The sequence below is a fragment of the Halichoerus grypus genome, chromosome 6 (assembly GCF_964656455.1).
Source record: "Halichoerus grypus chromosome 6, mHalGry1.hap1.1, whole genome shotgun sequence".
Taxonomy (NCBI): domain Eukaryota; kingdom Metazoa; phylum Chordata; class Mammalia; order Carnivora; family Phocidae; genus Halichoerus; species Halichoerus grypus.
In genome coordinates, this window is record NC_135717.1 from 34,109,715 (window position 1) to 34,127,648 (window position 17,934).

A 17,934-nucleotide genomic window follows, 5' to 3' on the forward strand; every position below is an offset into this window, starting at 1 on the left:
TGTGCTCATGGTTAAAATAATACAAAAGGAAGCAGAATGATTATTCACTGAGCCCCACCTGTGTGTCAATCATTGTACCAAGCACTTTTTTGTATACCTGAACTCATTTTAGTCTCAAAACCACAGTGAAGTAAGGGATATTGTCAATTTTTCAGATAAGGAAACTGAGGCTCAGAGACGTTGAAGTGCTTGTCCAGTAGTAAAATGAACGTGTTGGTTTCAAACCGAGATAGTCTGCTCTGGAGTCTGAACTTCCAGCCAGCAGACTATCATAATCTGGGCACTAAAAAGTAGTCTTCCACCCCCCAGCTGACCAGAAAACCTATATATTCTGTTTATTAAAAAATTTGTGATCATACCTTTTATTTCGACGGAGACATGCTGACCAAGGGGTCTCAACGTTTCTAGAGCAGACGCAAGTCCAACCGTCAGCTGGTAGCATCAGAAGAGATACACTGAGTCCACCTGCAAGCTTGGTGGGCTGAGAAGTTTGTGGCCAAATCATTTCCATCTCCTCTGTGATGTATGGATGAACGTGGTCAATAATTATGTCCTGGGGTTACATGGCAGGTAAAATTATATCTATTTACCAGTTAGTTTTACTTTTCTAAGAAAAAAGTCTGCAGCCTGGTGAGCTTTTTATGAAGCATGAACGATCTGTCCTTGACTGCCTTATAAATACTGTATATCCCACCACCCTCCCGACGTCTTCACACAATGAAGGGTTGGCTCTGGCCCCTGCCTTAAGTCCTGCCAAACACTGTTCACTCATCACTGTCCTGTTCACAAAAAGAACAAATCCCCCTTGGTTCTTCTCACCTCATGTCTGCCTTACTTCTCGTTCCCCATCCTGTTTATACGCTACAGCAGAGTAGACAATGCAAGGATTTGGAACCAGACAGAATTGGTTTCCACTCATATTTTTGGAGCTTTTGTTTCCTCTGCTAAGCACTTTTTTTAAAAAAAAATTATTTATGGAGAGAGAGAGAGTACGAGCAGGGGGGAGGAGCAGAGGGAGAAGGAGAAGCAGACTCCCTGCTGAGCAGGGAGCCCAATGTGGGGCTCTTTCCCAGGACCCCTGAGATCATGACCTGAGCTGAAGGCAGCCACTTAACCAACTGAGCCACCCATGCGCCCCTAAGCACTTTTTTTCGGTATTACTTCACCTTATTTCCCAACAACCCTGTATTGAAGATTCTATTGTGACCCCCCCGTTTTCCCCCGCCCAAGACTGGGTGTTAGGGTAGTTAAGTAAGGTGATCATCCAGGTCATCCTACTCGAATGGCTCATGCTACAGAGGGCGGTGGTGTATTAGCTATCCAGCTCTAACAAACTACCTGATAATGCAGCCACTTCGAAGAGCAGCATTAATTATTTCATAGTTTTTCTGGGTCCTGACTCCATAGGATTAGCTGGGGTCCTTGTCTTAGGGTCTCTTAAAAACTGTCATCTGGCTGCAGCTCATGCTTCTACTTCCAAGTTCACTGATGGGCTTATTGGCAATTCAGTTCCTTATAGGATGTTGGACTAAACTCTCACTTCCTCAAGAGCTGTTGGTCAGAGGTCTGCTCAGTTCCTGGCTATGTGGGTCACTCCACAGAGAATCTTAAAACATGGCGGCTTCATCAGAGTGAGCAAGAGAGAGCGCAGAAGAGAGAGTACCAGCAAAGTGGAAGTCACAGTCTTTTGCAACCTCATCATGGAAATGACACCTCATCATCTTTACTGAATTCTACTTATTAGAAGCAAATCACTAGATCCAGTCTGCATTCAAGGGCAAGGGATTACACAAGATGGTGAATACGGGAGGTGGGGAACCCTGGGGCCATGTGAGGAGCTGCTTCTGCAAGAGGTTAAGAGTCTGTGCCTTCAAGTATGGTTTTTCCAGCACCACCACTTATGGGCTCCATAACCACAGGAAAGCTACACCCCTTCTATTTTCTCATCCGTCATGTATGTATAATAATAGTACCTACTTCATACAGTCGTTGTTAGGATTAAATAAGTAAAGAGATGCTAAGTACCTGACAATAGTTCTGGTTGTCTTCTCCAAACCACTGTTGACCAAGTGGCTGCAGAATCATTTGAAATCCAACCAATCCCATGTAGCTTCTGGAGGGGTGTTGAGCAGAGGAAAGAGCTAGGATTCTGGAGACTGGTATTCTAACCCTCTTCTTTGCTGTGCCATTTTTGTCCATGTTCTTTTTTTTCTCTTCTCAGGGACTTCATCTGTAAAATTAAGGGATAAAGAGATGGTAAAAAGCTTTCATTTTTTTTTTCTCTGCCAATTCTAAATGGTTGGCCATGGATCCTTGGGGCTTTGTGTTGAGAAATCTTTCACTGGTGTGCAAGGGCCAGCTCCCACAGGCTCAGGAGAGCTGGCTGTGCACAACTCTTACCAACTCCTCACTGAGCAACGTCCTACTCAAGTCAACCATGATGGGAGTGCTTACACCACAGATACAGGCAAGTGTTACACACTAGGTCTCTCCCTCCCCCACCTCCACCCCAAGAGCAAGTTGTTCAGCATTGGTCATCGCACTGCTCATTGCAAAACTCGTGGGAAAGAGGACCATAAATTACTGCAGTAGCTAGCAAAGACTCCGGAAGAGGATGTGGAAGAATGAGTGACTAATGCATACTTGCCACTTCTGGGTAGTTGATTCCTGTCATCCTCCCTGCATGGACATTCATGGACTGCCTGCCTTTTCAGGAGGAAGAACTTACTGGGGCAGAGACAGGGTTGCTAGCCGGGGCTCTGTCTCGACCCTAAAAGGCATACGGAAGGCCAGTGTATCAGCTGTGGACCGCGTCCCCTCACCTCAAGGCTCTTAAAACTGTTCAAGAAACTAGTAGCAGGCGAATGCTCAGATAGACTCATTAGAAATATTAGGATATTTTCCCCTTTCTCTGAATGGGTGGAATGCAAGTGTGGTAAATAATATGCGTGCTAGGAAGTTTGCAGTGTGCACAGCTGCACACTTGGACCTTCTCAACCGTCAGCTCCATACACGGTAGGTTGGTGTATTAGGGCACTCCAGAGGAATAGAACCAATCTATATATATATTTATTTTTACATGAGCACCTGGTTCTCACAATTATGGGAGCTGAGAGCTCGCACGATCTACCATCTGCGAGCCGGACACCCAGGAAGGCCAGTGGTGTGACTCCATTAAAGTCCAAAAGCCTGAGAACCAGGGGAGCTGATGGTATAACTCCCAGTCTGCGGGCAGGAGAAGATGAGATGAGATGTCCCAGCTCAGGTGGTGAGGCAGGGAAAAAAAAAAAAAAAAAAGACCGAATTCCTCCTGCCTCTGCCTTTTGTTCTATTCAGGTCCCCAACAGATTGGCTGGTGCCCACCCACACTGGGACGGCCATCTGCTGTATGGAGCACACTGATTCAAGGGCTAATCTTGTCTGGAAGCACCTTCACAAGCATGCCCAGAAATTATGTTTGAGCTGGGCACTCTATGGTCCAGGGGAGCTGACACATAAATTTAACTGTCACAGTCGGGACGGGATTATGTGCAACTCCCCCACCCCCGACCCTGAGAGTTGAAGATCAGAGATGCCTGAGTTATATAGACTTACCAGTGACCTCATCGTAACAAATGGCCAGGCTGGAGCCAGTACTCGGGTCTTCTTACTCCATCCTTTACTTTTTAGACATGAGGAATGAGAAATCTTGGCATATGGTGGAGAACAGGGAGTAGGGACAGACCATCCCGCTTGAACCTTCCTGCAATTCTGATGGTCTCCAAAGCAGTGAGATATGGCCACACTCATGATGTGTTACCCAGAGAGGAGCTAATGGCATAATCATGGACTCTCCACAGTCAATTACTGCAATTACTGGAAGCCACTCTCTTGTCATATTTCATTTAGCACACCATGGCACAGGAAGGCAAGTGGCACCAAGGGTCCTGGGCCCATTGTCACTGCCCTCGCTGGAGCAGGCATCAAAAAAGGAGAATGCCAACCCCAATAAACGGTTCCTGCAGAAGCCATTAGGCTAGGTGACATGTTCACTTAGGGTGACATATATTGATCATGTAAAACACGCACACTGTATAATATGATTAAACAAACTCAACCAGTTCCAGAGAGAGCCAGCTGAACTGTGTGCAGAGCCTGGTTCTGCAGCAAGAGCCTCGTGGCCCTGGGTGAGGAGGAAGCGCCTAACTCAGGGAAGGGACTACATACAGCGTGTTTGTCATCAATTATTCACTTGATATTCATTCATTCATTTATTCATTCACTGGTTCACTCAACAGGTATTTACGGAGTGTCCACTATGTGAGGGCACTGTGTTCAGTGCTGGGGGTAGAATGATGAATGACATGAACAGTTGCCTCCACTCCCGTGAAGCTTGTAGTCTACTGGGCGACAAGGGTGTTAGCAAAGTGATCAGTGTGAGTCCCAAACAGAAGAAAATGCTCTGAGAGAAAAGATCACAGTTCAGTGAGAGCATACCGTGAAGGAATCTGAGCAGGCAAGGGGATCGTGGAAGAATTATAACAGTCACCATTACTGCATACCTACTGTAGTGGGTTGAATAGTGTCCCCTCAGATGCACGTCCATCCAGAACCTCAGCCTGTGACCTCACCTGCAGTCGGGTTTTTGCAGATGTAATTAAAGATCTTAAGATGACACTGTACTGAAATTAGGGTGGGCCCTCAATGCAATGATTGCAGAGAGTGGTGTCCTTATAAGAGGAGAGGACATAGAGAAGAGGGAGGAGGCCACACGAAGAACGGAGCAGAGATCGGAGTGATGCCGCCACAAGCCAAGGATGCCTGGAGCCACCAAATCTAGAAGAGGCAAGGAAGTGTTCTTCCTTAGAGCCTTCGGACATGGCCTTCCTTATGCCTTGATTTTGGACAACTGCCCTCCCCCCTGCCCTGCACCCAATGAAGAGAATAAAGTTCTGTTCTTAAACCACCCAGTGCGTGGTAGTTGGTTAAGGCTGCTAAGTGCCAAAGCGTTAGAAACCTTGCCAGGAGTTATGGAGTCAGCACAACATTAGACACAGCTCCTGCCTTCAAGGAGCTCAGAGTCTTGTTGGCAGCCAGCCAGTCAATAGATACCGAAAATCTCTGTTCACCACTGTGATCAGGATAAGCCCCGGGGTTGTGGGAGCACAGGGAGAGAGCCCTAGCTCAAGCTACAACATCGTCAGGACCCAGAGATGAGGCTGACAGCACGACAGTCACTACACCTGTCACCTCACCTGAGCCCTGCCTTCCATCCCCAATGAAACTTGTACACCGGGGTTCATCTCCATCATTAGTAACTAATGCCCAGCACATAAGAATCTCTGGCTGTGTCCTCACTTCCTGAGTGTTTGGGTACTTCATTTCCTGTTCACCTCTTTATTTTGCACCCTAGAACTTCCATGCCTCTGGCAAAAAAACCAAACAAACCCCAAACCCAAAAACAACAACAACAACAAAAACAAAACAAAACCCAACAACAACAAAAACCCAAAAACTCCCCTGGGCCCCTCACCTGTACCTTCCAGGTCTTTAGCTATCAGGGAGATAAAATGGATCAGACTTGGGTTTTGGATGGTAAAGGGGAGGAGACAAGGATGCCCCTTAGGTCTATGCTTTGGGGGACAGGGTGGGTGATGGATGATGCTTCATGGGGTAGGGAACACAGGAGCTCAAACAGACATGCATGGGGATGTGGGGAGCTCAGACTTGGGTTTGCTGAATTTGTATTATCTGTGGATTGTCCAGCTGCTGATAGCCAATAAGCAGTTGACTATATGAGTCTGGAGTAAAGGGAGACATCTGCCCATCTTGAATTCTCTAGTGGTCATCTCAGATGACCCATCTCTGTTTCAAACCCTGCTAAGGTGTTAAAATTCGACTGCACTTAGGATACTGAAACGGTGGGGCTTGCCCCTCTCATATAATATCATATACTCTACAGACTCCAAGAGGAGTGGAAAAGGTAGGAGTCTTGACGAGCTATTGTGTTCCTCCACTTGACTCCTGGTAGATAGCCTATTAGAATGAATGTAGCCAGGAACCTATAGGGTTTGAAGATTTGCAATAACATAATTTCAACAGGAAGTTGGACAGTTTAGTCCTTAGAGATACAATTTATCTTCTTCGGGTGGTAACAGTCTAAAAGTATTTTCTGGAATATCAATCCTCTGCACTTTATGGTAAGGGATTGCTATTATTTTAAGGATAGAAGTATCTTCTTTGAGGAAATTCTCACAGCTTTCAATCTTCACAATGTGGGCATACAATTAGCAAGGAATTTCTAGAATTCACCATCCAACATAATGGTGTTTTCACCACATCTTTTGGTTCACAGGAAAAAAAGAATAGAGAAAGTAGACATGTGAGCATATCCATAGACAGCAGAGATATATTTGCAAGGGAAGGGAAGAAACAGCTCTACTTCTCAAATCTGAAAGATAAAAACCATGCAAAGTTGGAGGGAGGGCAGACAGATGAGGCTAGTGGCTTAGCTGCTCTTTGTCTCAGGTTTCTCATCTGAAAAGGAGGATAAGAAGACCCTCCTCGTTGCTCTAAGGAGTAAATGAAATATTACTGCAAAGCCCCTTTCACAGAGACTGGCAAATAGTAGTTGCTCAATAAATGGCAGCTTTCAATGAAATTTGAAATAATGGAGAGCCTACCCCCCAAAAGAGTGCTGTTGATTACAATTTCAGATAGCCTGGTCATGGATGTGTTCTTGCCCCATTAGACTTGGATTGTGAGCCCCAGGGGGGCTAGGGACACAACTTAATTGTCCTAACAATAACAGTGAAAATCATAACAATAGTGAGCATATATTGAGCACCTACTGTTTGCCTAGAGAATACTCAGATGCATGCGGGCTTGCATTATCTCCTATAATCCTCCCAGCAACCCAGTGGGATTAGCATTCTTTTTCCCACTTTTTGGTGTGAAAAGGGGGTCAAGGCAAGAGCGAGAGAGACAGAGAGAGACAGAGAGATCCACACTGTCTTATTTATGTTGGTATTCCCAGTCTCTTGAACAATCACTAGCTAAATGGGGCTTCACGAAGGTCATTTGAATTAGTGACTGAATGAATAAATGGAAAGATTGCATGGATGAAGATAAAGACCTGAGCCACGGGGCCCTAAAACTCTGGCAGGCTTGACTTCTCCTTCATGCGGATCTACACTTTTAGCCTGCAGGGACCTGGGCATTTCTAGAGCATTCTTTGGGTTTTTCCCTCCTCCAAGAGCTGAGCCAGGAAGTCACTGCACCATCTTTTTACTTTGTGGTTCTAATTACCTGCTCATTGGCATGCAAGGACCTCCCCAGCCCTGTTCCTGAGAGGGAGTGGAAATTCTGTGAGAATCGTACCCATTAAGGCCTTTTATGACCGCCATTATATAAAAAGAGCATCTGGAGCCTGAGGAATTATTGCAAGCTTTTATTTTGTTTTAAGTATAACTATCTCCTCACACCCTTCTTCCCTCGGATGATGGCAATAATACTTATAACTGCACGTTCTCTCTCAGGTCAGAGCCTGTGGTGGACAGCAACCTTTCCTCCTTCCTCTCAGTTTTTTTTTTTTTTTTTTTTTTAAAGATTTTATTTATTTGAGAGAGCGAGAATGAGAGAGAGAGAGAGCGTGCACATGAGAGGGGGAAGGGTCAGAGGGAGCAGCAGACTCCCCGCTGAGCAGGGAGCCCGATGTGGGACTCGATCCCGGGACTCCAGGATCATGACCTGAGCTGAAGGCAGTCGCTTAACGGACTGAGCCACCCAGGCGCCCCTCTCTCAGTTTTGTTCTGGCACCTACCCTTCCCCCATGCGGCATGCACCTCTCGGTCAGCTGACCTCACTCTCAGTCTTGGATGGGCCCGAGTGGTCTGAGGGCAACCCTATCCCTTTGCAAATGGCTGGTTTAGGGACAACCTGGTGGTCTAACTGACTGGATGCTGGGAAGTATGCTGGGGTCCTTTGGGTAAATCTTCCTCTCTCCTAAGAGACAGCCATGTGAAGAAAACATGCCTTACTTCCTCTGAATGCCATTCTATTAGGATGTGATGCCTGGACTTGCTCGGCCAACTTTCCACCAGCCTGTGCTGAAGCAAACATGGGAGATGGTAAAGCAGAGATGTGCAAAGGTCCTGGGTATCTGATGACATCACTGAGCCGTTCTCCCTCTGCACTTCCCGTGATGGGAGATACCATGTGTCGGTGTCGTTCAAGTCAGTTTCATCTGGATTTCCAATATTTGCAGCTAAGAGCAGCACCCTTATTACTGAAGAGCCCCAAGAAAAAAGAAGCCCCAGAGAGAGGACCAACTTTGCAAGATAAAGTCATTTTCCAATAGAATAGAGGCAGTCTGCCTCGAAGAGTTAGGTTCTCTTCAAAGTGTCCAAAGTTCTTTTATCTTGGGGAGTTTTGAATCCTAGAATTTCTGGCTTTAGAAGGGACTTCAGAGATAACTTACTTCCCAAACTCAAGCCCTTGGGCGGGTGGCATCAGTATCACCAGGAGGGATTTTAAAAAATAAACGTTCCTTGAGCAGTCCTCCAGAGATCCTAATTTCAGAGGTTTGGGATGCAGCCTGGGAATTCATATTTTTAAAAGGCTCCCTGGGTGATTCTGATCATAACCCCCAAGTCGTTGATCTAAACCTGTGTTCTCCATCTTCCCCTCAACCCAGCCATGGAACCCCCGCCTTTTTTTCCCAGATAAAATCTAAGGCAGGAAGTCAGTATATAAAACAGACAAAAATGGGGCTTAGCATAGTCCAGATCCAGTAATCCCATTCTCGGTATTTTATCCAAAGGGATTGAAATCAGGATCTCCAACCTGCACTCCCAAGTTCATTGCAGAATTATTCACATTAGCTAAGAGATGGAAACAACCCATATGTCCATCAACAGATAAAGAGATAAAGCAAATGTAGAATATAGATACAGTGAGATATTATTTAGCCTTAAAAAAGAAGGAAGCAGGATTTCTAAACACAAGGTCCTTAACCAGAAGAAATACAGGTTTTCCCCTTACCTTTATTTTTTAGTATGATATCTCCTTTATGTGCAAATGTGCAGCTTATCTTTCCAGAAAGGATACAATGTTTTACCTCTGTGTTAGAACAATAGACCTTTTACAGCTTAATCCTGTTTCTAACATAAGGCGGAAAAATCGGTACGCTGGCCTGTTCCCCCAACCACGGTCCTCTACCATTCCTCAAGTCCTCCTCTTGAATTTACTGGCCACAAATGCCAGACTCACCCGGGAGCCCTTTTAACCCAAGGGGTGAGGTGTTGTACTTTGAAGGGTTAAAGCAGGACCTGCATTTTGGAGAAAGCCTGTAGTACCACCCGGCGCCAGAGAGGGGCAGCATAGAGCCATTAGCATGGAGGGCCCAGCCTCCGCGGAGCCCCGCTCTCCTTAGGAGGGCGCAGAGGTCCAGGCGGGAGGCTGGAGCCTTCAGAAAGCTAGCTGAGGAATCACAGGTGAAATGGAAGAACCAGGGCAGAAGCAAACACATGCAGAAATGAAGCCGAAATGTTCGTGGAGTTTTTGAATCTGGTGCGCCTGAGCCACCGCCGACTTACTCCTTCACATGGGACGAGTGCGCCATCTCTTCTACCCGCTCACTCCGGCATTCTTTCCATACGTCATTTCTTCATTCATTCATTCATTCGCTGACAAGGAGAGAGCAAATGCCTTTTAGGGACTTTGAATGTGTCGAGGGGCTAGGCTCTCAGGAGACATGCCACAGGGTTTGAAGTCACAGTCCTGCGCTGAGAGGTGAATCAGATGTCAGGGACTGGGGTACCAGACAAGTTAGAGCACATGCTGGTTGTGCTGTGGAGAAATGGGGAATATGGCTTCCTTCTGCTGGGGCAGCCTTCCCTGTCCTAACCAGAAGTAGGACCACATGCTTCTGGTTGGGCAGACTGGGTACAGCTCAACGTCAGAGTCCCACTGCCCCCAGGACTGTTCTAGATCTATATCCTCATTACGAATATTTCCAAGAGATGGCAGTAGAGGGTACTAAGGATGGGGTGCTACTTGGTAATTTTCCTCATGAGTCCTGCCGAAACACGGGAGTGGAATTCTGGAGGAAGCAGCTTCACTGTGACAGGAAGCAGCGTCTGTCTGCCTTGCTGGACAGCCAGGTGGACCCTGGGATGGAGCAGCGAGGGTCCCGACCACCACTAAAACTAGACCTGATGGGAAGCAGTGAGGACCCTCACGGTACACTTGCAGCAACACGAGGAAAACTTGACTTGGATACATTCCTACAGCATTTCTTAACTACCTGCCAGCAGTGTACTGAGCAGAGATGAATATTATTTCCAAATTTAAAACCAATATTTAAATATTACACACTTCTGAGTCATGAGCAGATTAAGGGCAAAGTAGTCTTATTTACTAATAAAATTTGTTATGTGGTTGAATTTCATAATCTTCGAAGTAAGCATTCCACTTCCCTCCCCCTCCCCCCCTTTGACAATGGTTAGCTGGATAAGGAGGGGCTGAGACTCCTTGACTTTAGTTTTGAATGCAGAGAGTAGACATTTTTCGAAACAGCCAATATGTCAAATGACTCTTTGTTTTTATTTTTAAAGAGAGAGAGAAACAGGCTATTGTTATTTTAGAGAGAGAAACTTCTCCTGGTTAATTGCTTCATAATGAATCATTGCCACAACATTCCCGTGTCTCTGAAATAGAGGTTGTCAAAAATTTCTAATAACCTGATGGATTTCTGTGTTGTCAATAAACTCATACTGTCAAAGGCAGTATTAGCTCGATGAGGAATGATTCAAATCAGCATGAGCTTGAATATATGGGCTCATCACTATGTCTCTATCTCTCACACACAATCATATACACAGACACACCATAATTCTTCCTAGAAGCATGATGCTTGCATTGATACGTTACTGTAACCAGTTGTCTTCTTGCAGTGGACTTATGTTGTCTTTATCTGCCTATGTTAGCTTTGGGCGCTTTCATCAAAATATTTCCAGTATCCCTCCATTCTACAATCATGGTCGAGTGCACATTCCTGCCTGCTGAAGTTAGGTGTGGTCAAGTAATTTGCTTTGGGAAAAAATAAATAAATAAATAAAGTGTGAGTAATACATGTGGCTCCCAAGTAGAAGGTTTTAGCAACAAGCGTGAAATTCATCACATGCGTTTTTTTCCCTAGCTCAGCAGTCTTGGAACTTTGGAGATACACTGTCCTTTAGCTTAGGTGAGGATGATATCAAGCAGAGTCCTTCACCCCCAACCACAATGGACCTGTGTGATGAGCAATAAACAGGTGCTGTTTTCAGCTACTGAGGTTTGGAGTCGCTCGTTACGATGGCATAACCCATCCTATCTGACCAATACACTTCCTTTCATTTATTCCCCTTTTATGGAACCAAACCTGGCTCTACTTCCTTTTTATGTGGTTGGGGGAACAGTGATGAACTGACTACCCTTCTTTTCCCACTTCAGAGGTGATTACTTAACCCCATCCGGGCCAAACAAAACATTCCATCATCCTGTCCTCGACGATTGGTTCACAAACAGGCAAATGATGCAAACCAGGGAAATGAGATTCAGTCCCCAGTTAAGAGAGAAGCTCTCTCTTTACACAGGGGGATTAATTAAGCAGGGAGAATATAAGCCTAGAGGTACTGGTGGCCATTTTTACTGCCACTTGGGACCAGCCCCTCTGAGGATAAAGCCTACCTAGCGAAGCAAGAGCTGAAATATGGAGAGAGACAAGTTTGTGATGATCTTATTTAAGCATTCCGAGTCAGAACATTCTTGCTTTCTGGTGATACTTACCAGTAACTTTCTTAAAACATTTTTTTTTCTTTTGCTAAGTTCCTTGTCATTTGCAATAGAAAAATCTTAGCTAATATTTTTCTTAAACATGCAGGATGAAGCACCTCAGGTATTCAACCATGTTTAGCCACAGAGTGAAGCTTAACTAAAATCTGTCAGCAGGGCCTTCAGTGCCTTTCTGGTTTGAGGCCCAACATGTATTTCGAACTTGACATGTGGGTCACACCCTTCCCCCTGCTTCCCTGCCTCTGTCCCCCATCTCACCCGAATTGCAGCCCTGGCCATTCTCCACGTATAACGTGGGCTTTCCCACGGCTACATTCATGCTGCGCTCTGGTGACTCAAGGTGAGTCTGTCCTCCCCGCTTGAATGTAGGCTCCAGTAAATGCTGAGGGGGACAGCACCCCATTTCGCTTTTATTTTCCTCATAGTCAAATACTGATTCTTGCACAGTGGTAGGTGCTAAGTCGCCCAAGTGAACCAGATCCTGCATTTCAAAAGTCTTCTCTTACACACCAAGTATGCTCAGACCCCGGTAAATCAACCCCATATTTGGCTGATCTTTTGAGAAAGCTACATTTGCCTCTGTTTCTATTCCCTCAGACATCATATTTTAGAACTCCAGTGGAAACCCAAGTTCCTGTTTAGGCTAGATCATTAACTACTAGTCTCCTTTCTAGAAGTCTTGATTTTTTAAAATTAGTAGCTTTTTCTTTTTTTTTTTTTAAGATTTTATTTATTTACTTGACAGAGAGAGACACAGCAAGAGAGGGAACACAAGCAGGGGGAGTGGGAGAGGGAGAAGCAGGCTTCCCGCAGAGCGGGGAGCCCGATGCGGGGCTCGATCCCAGGACCCTGGGATCATGACCTGAGCTGAAGGCAGACGCTTGACAGACTGAGCCACCCAGGCGCCCATAAAATTAGTAGCTTTTTAAAAGGTTTTTTATTTGTCAGAGAGAGAGAGAGAGAGCACAAGCAGGGAAAGCAGCAGGGGGAGGGAGAAGCAGGCTCCCCGCTGAGCAAGGAGCCCGGTACGTGACTCGACCCCAGGACCCTGGGACCTGAGCCGAAGGCAGATGCTTAACCAACTGAGCCACCCAGGTGCCCCTAAAGTTAGTAACTTTTTTGAAGGAAAAAAATAATTTACTCTATGCTTTGCTTTGTTAAAAATGTACACATAACACACACAGCAGTCCTAGATGGATATTTCACTAACTCCATTATACAGACAGGAAATATCATCCAGAGGGGTTAAGTAACTTGCATCACATCACACAGCAGGGCTCAGACTGGAACCTAGACGCTTTGATGTCAGAAACTTCGCTATCTTTTTTGGTGAGCATTCCTCAGTTCAACATTGAGAGATTAATGGTCACTCATCTTAGCTCTTCCTAAAATGAGATACTATTCTTAGAGTCTTCTTGATGGATTCTAGTTGAAGCTGGGACTTGATGCCACGTAGCACAGGAAGATGAGCCCGGGCTAAGGGAGGTCGATCCTCAAGCCATGGCTTTGCCCCCTTCTAGCTCTGTGACCTCTGATAAGCCACCGTGGCATCCCAGTCTTGACTCAGTCATTTGCAAAACCGAGATAAGAACCATCGTGTGGAGTTGGGAGGATGAAGAGTGAAAATGGACAAAATGTTCCCAATAAAGTACCTGGCATGAAGGAGTGCTGTGCAGATAGAAGCTATAAATAATCACGTGTAGATTTCCGATGTTAGTAATGCCTCTGTCCTAGACCATCATAACGGCGCGGCTTCAGAGACTCCATCTTGCCTGCTTACATGCTTACTGCCTAGCGCCGGGCCTGGTATAAAGCGGATGCTCTGCTGTCCTTAGGCAAGTCTGCAGGCCTCCCAAACTTCGTGTTCCTGATTTTTAAAGTGGGGCGATCCTATCTCCCACCAGGATGAAATGGGGTCCCAGGCGCAAAGTCGTAAGTGTGGGGACGGGCACCTCAGATGTAACACTGAACAGACTGGCTTGAGGTGACTGTCCATACAGAACCCATTAGAGAAGATTTCCCAAGTGCTTTTCTAAACACCCTGGGCCTCACCACCTCCCTTCTGTGTCCCCGTCGGTCTTGGCGCCACCAAGGAGACCCCTAGGATGCACTCGGAGCCATGCCTGCCCCATCGTGCGGACACAGCGGCAGGGCAGTGCCAGGCCCCAGCGTGGGCCTCTCTGCAGGGCACAGGCAGACCCTGAGAGGGGCTGGGGTAGACGTGGTGGGGAGGAGGCCCTTATGATCAAATGCAAAGTGGTGGTGAGATGTTCAATTTCCTAGTCCCTTACCAAAGGCGGGATCCAGGTTGTCACTGTCCGCAGCATATGCACAGAAGCTCCGGTCATAAAGAGGACGTTTTATGAGGACATATGCTCTATGCCCAGAAGCACTGGCAGGCCTGAATGCTATTCCTTGGCGACACCGTGATTATATCTCCATCGAGTCCAGGGAAGCCTCACTGGTCGGCAAGGCTGCAATTTTGAAATGGATTTCACAGCTGCAAACTGTAAGATGACCCAATTTGTCTTTCCCGTTTCTGCCTCCTCTCCTATAACTATGGAAATCTGCATCCACGTCTCAGTGATGGGCTGCATAAAATATGCAACAGGACTTAGTGCTCGGAGAACCGCAGAATTTAGGGACAGCTGCTAAAGTGATCTCGGGATAGGTGGGGGCGTGTGGGCAAATCCATGGCAGGGCATCTGCAGACTTCTACTCCCCCAGACACAGAGGCCCTCTTTTTTGAAAATGCTTGTCCCAAAGGCAAGAGGAGGAGAGGATATATATGCCCCCTTATCTTTTCTGAGGAACCCGGGGCTACCCATCCTCCAAAGAATATCCCAGATGGTAAACGGAGCTGAAGTTTGCACATAAATTCTCCCCAGGGAATTGGTGGTTGGTGATAGCAAGCCTAATGAAATTTTTTATTGTGGTTATTACATACAATTTGTACAGTATATCATGCACGGAAATTTTTTCTGTTCCTATAAATCTGGAATTGCCAGCGAAAATGCCCAGCCTTACGAACTGCTGCAGAACACAATTACCTCTAGATACAAACTCTCTTTAGGACATAAAAATCGTTGCTACTGAGAAGGCTGAATTGCACCGGCAATTTTGTAAATATTTGAGTGATATATTTCCTTTTGGATAAGTTTTCATAGCCTTGGAAAGCTGTCTCGTTTCTTAATGCCTTTCCTGTTATGTGTGTGTGTGTGTGTGTGTGTGTGTGTGTGTGTGTGTGTTTTCCTGGGTATCACTTGTGGCCTGATTGTTGTTTTCAATCATGCTTCGTAAATCAGGCTATTGGACAAATGTCATTTATAAAAGGCTCAGAACTGCAAGGCCTTCTGTTGGCATTAAGAGGACTGTCTTTAGAGCATGTTTCTTAAAGACGCGAGAGGAAAACAACAACAACAACAACAAAATTCAGGTACATCCTCTACTTTCTCCTCCCGTATGGTCAGTTTTTCAAGTTAGAAGTTGGAGACAAGGTTTCCATTTTTAATGAAGGCTGATACACAGCGCCTTCCTCTTTATGCTTTGATCAGTCAATGAGGGGAATCACTCCTGGATACACCGGGTTGATTTTCACACTGGCAAAACGCACCAGATGCATGAAGTTTCTGCACATTTTCTAGTTAGGCTTTATTACCAAGTATGATGGTGAAGGATGTTATACCCTCATATTGATTTTCTACAAGTTCTAGTATTGGAGATAAGGAGAGTTCTTCCATCAGCTTCCAGCAAACAGAGAACAGAGACTGTTAAAACTCCTCATAACGGCTTCCAAAGGAAGACAACAGTGATGGATTATAGACTGTCCTGGAAGGGAGGGGACATGCTCACTGAGCACATGGAAAGCGTTCAAACATGAGCCACACGGATGAGAAGGAAGATATGCTCTCTGTCCCTTCCTTCCTCCTTTCCTTCCTCCCTTTCCCTCCCTCCCTCCCTCCCTGCCTCTTTCCTTCCTCCCTTCCCTCCTTCCTTCCCTCCCTCCCTGCCTCCTCCCATCTTTCTCTCTTTCCTTCCTCCTTCCCTTATCTTATCTCATTTAATCTCACAACAACCTATGAGTGCCTATTCTTACTCTGCATTTTACAAACGAGGGAAATAAAGGACTAACTGCCTTGTTGGAGTCCTACAGTTTGCAGTGGGCTAGCTGGGATTTGAGCCCCAGTCACATCAGACTGTGAGACTCAACAATGGAATGCAGTCAGTTGCCTGCCTCTTCCAACTTTCTTTTTCCATGTTCATCCCAAGAATTCGGCACTCAAGGATGACAGAACACCGGCTGATTGTGCTCCTTGAGACGCCCCAGCACCATGAAATGCATATATGAGAAACGAAAAGAGGACTGATCTACAATTCCTATGCTAATAGCATGAGAAATTAGGTTTGCATACTATGCATGGGAACCTAGTAAAATGATTTTATAAAGCATCAGGAAGATTTTATAAAAGCATCAATATAGAGATACTCAGTAAATGTGGACTGAATTTGTGTTAAGGTAATTGGGCAAGGAACCAAAATGGGTGAAGAATGGGCATTAGCATTTACCAAAGAAGAAGTAAATAATAAACAAGAATAGGAAAAGTTCTCATGTTCCTAGTAATCAAAGAAAGGCAAAGTAAAATCTCAACTCCTGAGTGATTAAGATTTTCAGTGATTAAACTAAGATTATTTTTCTAATCTTAACTCCTGCTGTATTGAGGGTGAAGATGCTGGGACAAGGTAAACATATATTTTCATCACTGATAGTGAGAGTGAAAATGGATAAAAACTCAAGGGTGATGTATCCATTCATGCCTCTAGTATTTCCTGGGCACTTACTATGTGCCAGACTACTGGATGCTGGAATCCACAGGAGTGAATGAATCCAGCTCTCACCCTTGGGGAGTTTATATGCCAGTCGGGGAGAGAGGTATAAACTGAATAATATCACTCGTGACTGCAGAATGGCAAACCAAAATAGGAGTTGTTTAAAAAAGAGGCATGTATCAAATGTGAATATAACAAAGAACCCTGGTCTAGACGAGATAAACTAAAAGCGTTTAGAAAAATGAAAAAGAAAAATATTCTGAGTTAACAGTGCCATATAAAAGGACTAACACATATACGTTTGATTCAACAACTCTGTTTCCATCAAGTTTTTGGAAATCATCACTGATTTACATCCATCTTTATGCCCAAAGAGTGTCATGATTGTGTTGTTTACGATAACAGACGTTTGGACACAATATTCAGCAATGGGAGAATACTCAAGGTGTGGTATAAACACAAAAGGAAACTCCGGGCCTTACTTAGAAATCAGGATCTTGAAGCCTTTAAGTGACACGAGTTACACGCTAATAGAACGTTGAGTGGAGACGAGCAGCTTCAGAGCCGCACACATATTATGATTTTAATTGCATTACACAGAGAAAGGAAGTGGAACAGAAGGCAAGGGTGAGTCATATTTTCTTTACTACATTTATCTGTGTTTCCCCAGATTTCCGCAATGAGCCTCTATTAGTGCATTATAAAGAAAATGACTAAGTTTTAAACAGATGATAGATTCAATTCTTGAGTCAATGTTGAGTGGGTGGACACCAGGTGTATATATGCAAATGCAAAAACAAATGAAATGTACCCCCTGGCTGAATGCAGTCTGGCTTGGGAAGAGGACTGACCATTTTCTCTTTCGGATCAGACCACCTAAGGGCCCAGCTCACCTGCACTGTCTGTGAACTTCTCTCCTGGGAGTGGGAAAGAATTGAGCTTGGCAGCTAACACTGACGGCATGATTTATTTAATTCATTTAATTGGCAATAAATAACACTATTCACCAGGCCCTGTTCTTGGTGCCCTATGAATATTAACTTATCGACCTGCCATAAAAGTATTAAAAAATACTTTGATTCGGCAATTCCATTTCCATCAAGTTTTTGGAAATTATCATTGATTTACATAAATCTTTATGCACAAAAGGTTTCCCTAATTCTGTTGTTTATAATAAACAGAAATTTGAGCTTAAAAATCCTATGGGCTTCAGATGTCCATCGACAGATGGACACACACAAAGAAGATGTGGTACACACACACACACACACACACACACACACACACACACAC

The 17,934-nt window shown here is 45.1% G+C and overlaps 1 long non-coding RNA gene across 1 annotated transcript in view; it reads right to left on the minus strand.

Moving 5' to 3' along the window:
• Positions 1-2,031: 2,031 nt before the first annotated feature.
• The window catches only part of LOC144382079 (uncharacterized), a 234,851-nt gene continuing 218,948 nt past the window's right edge, over positions 2,032-17,934 (minus strand). Inside the window, exon 4 of the long non-coding RNA XR_013448476.1 lies at positions 2,032-2,230. This is a non-coding gene — a long non-coding RNA (uncharacterized LOC144382079). The remainder of the gene's footprint in view (positions 2,231-17,934) is intronic.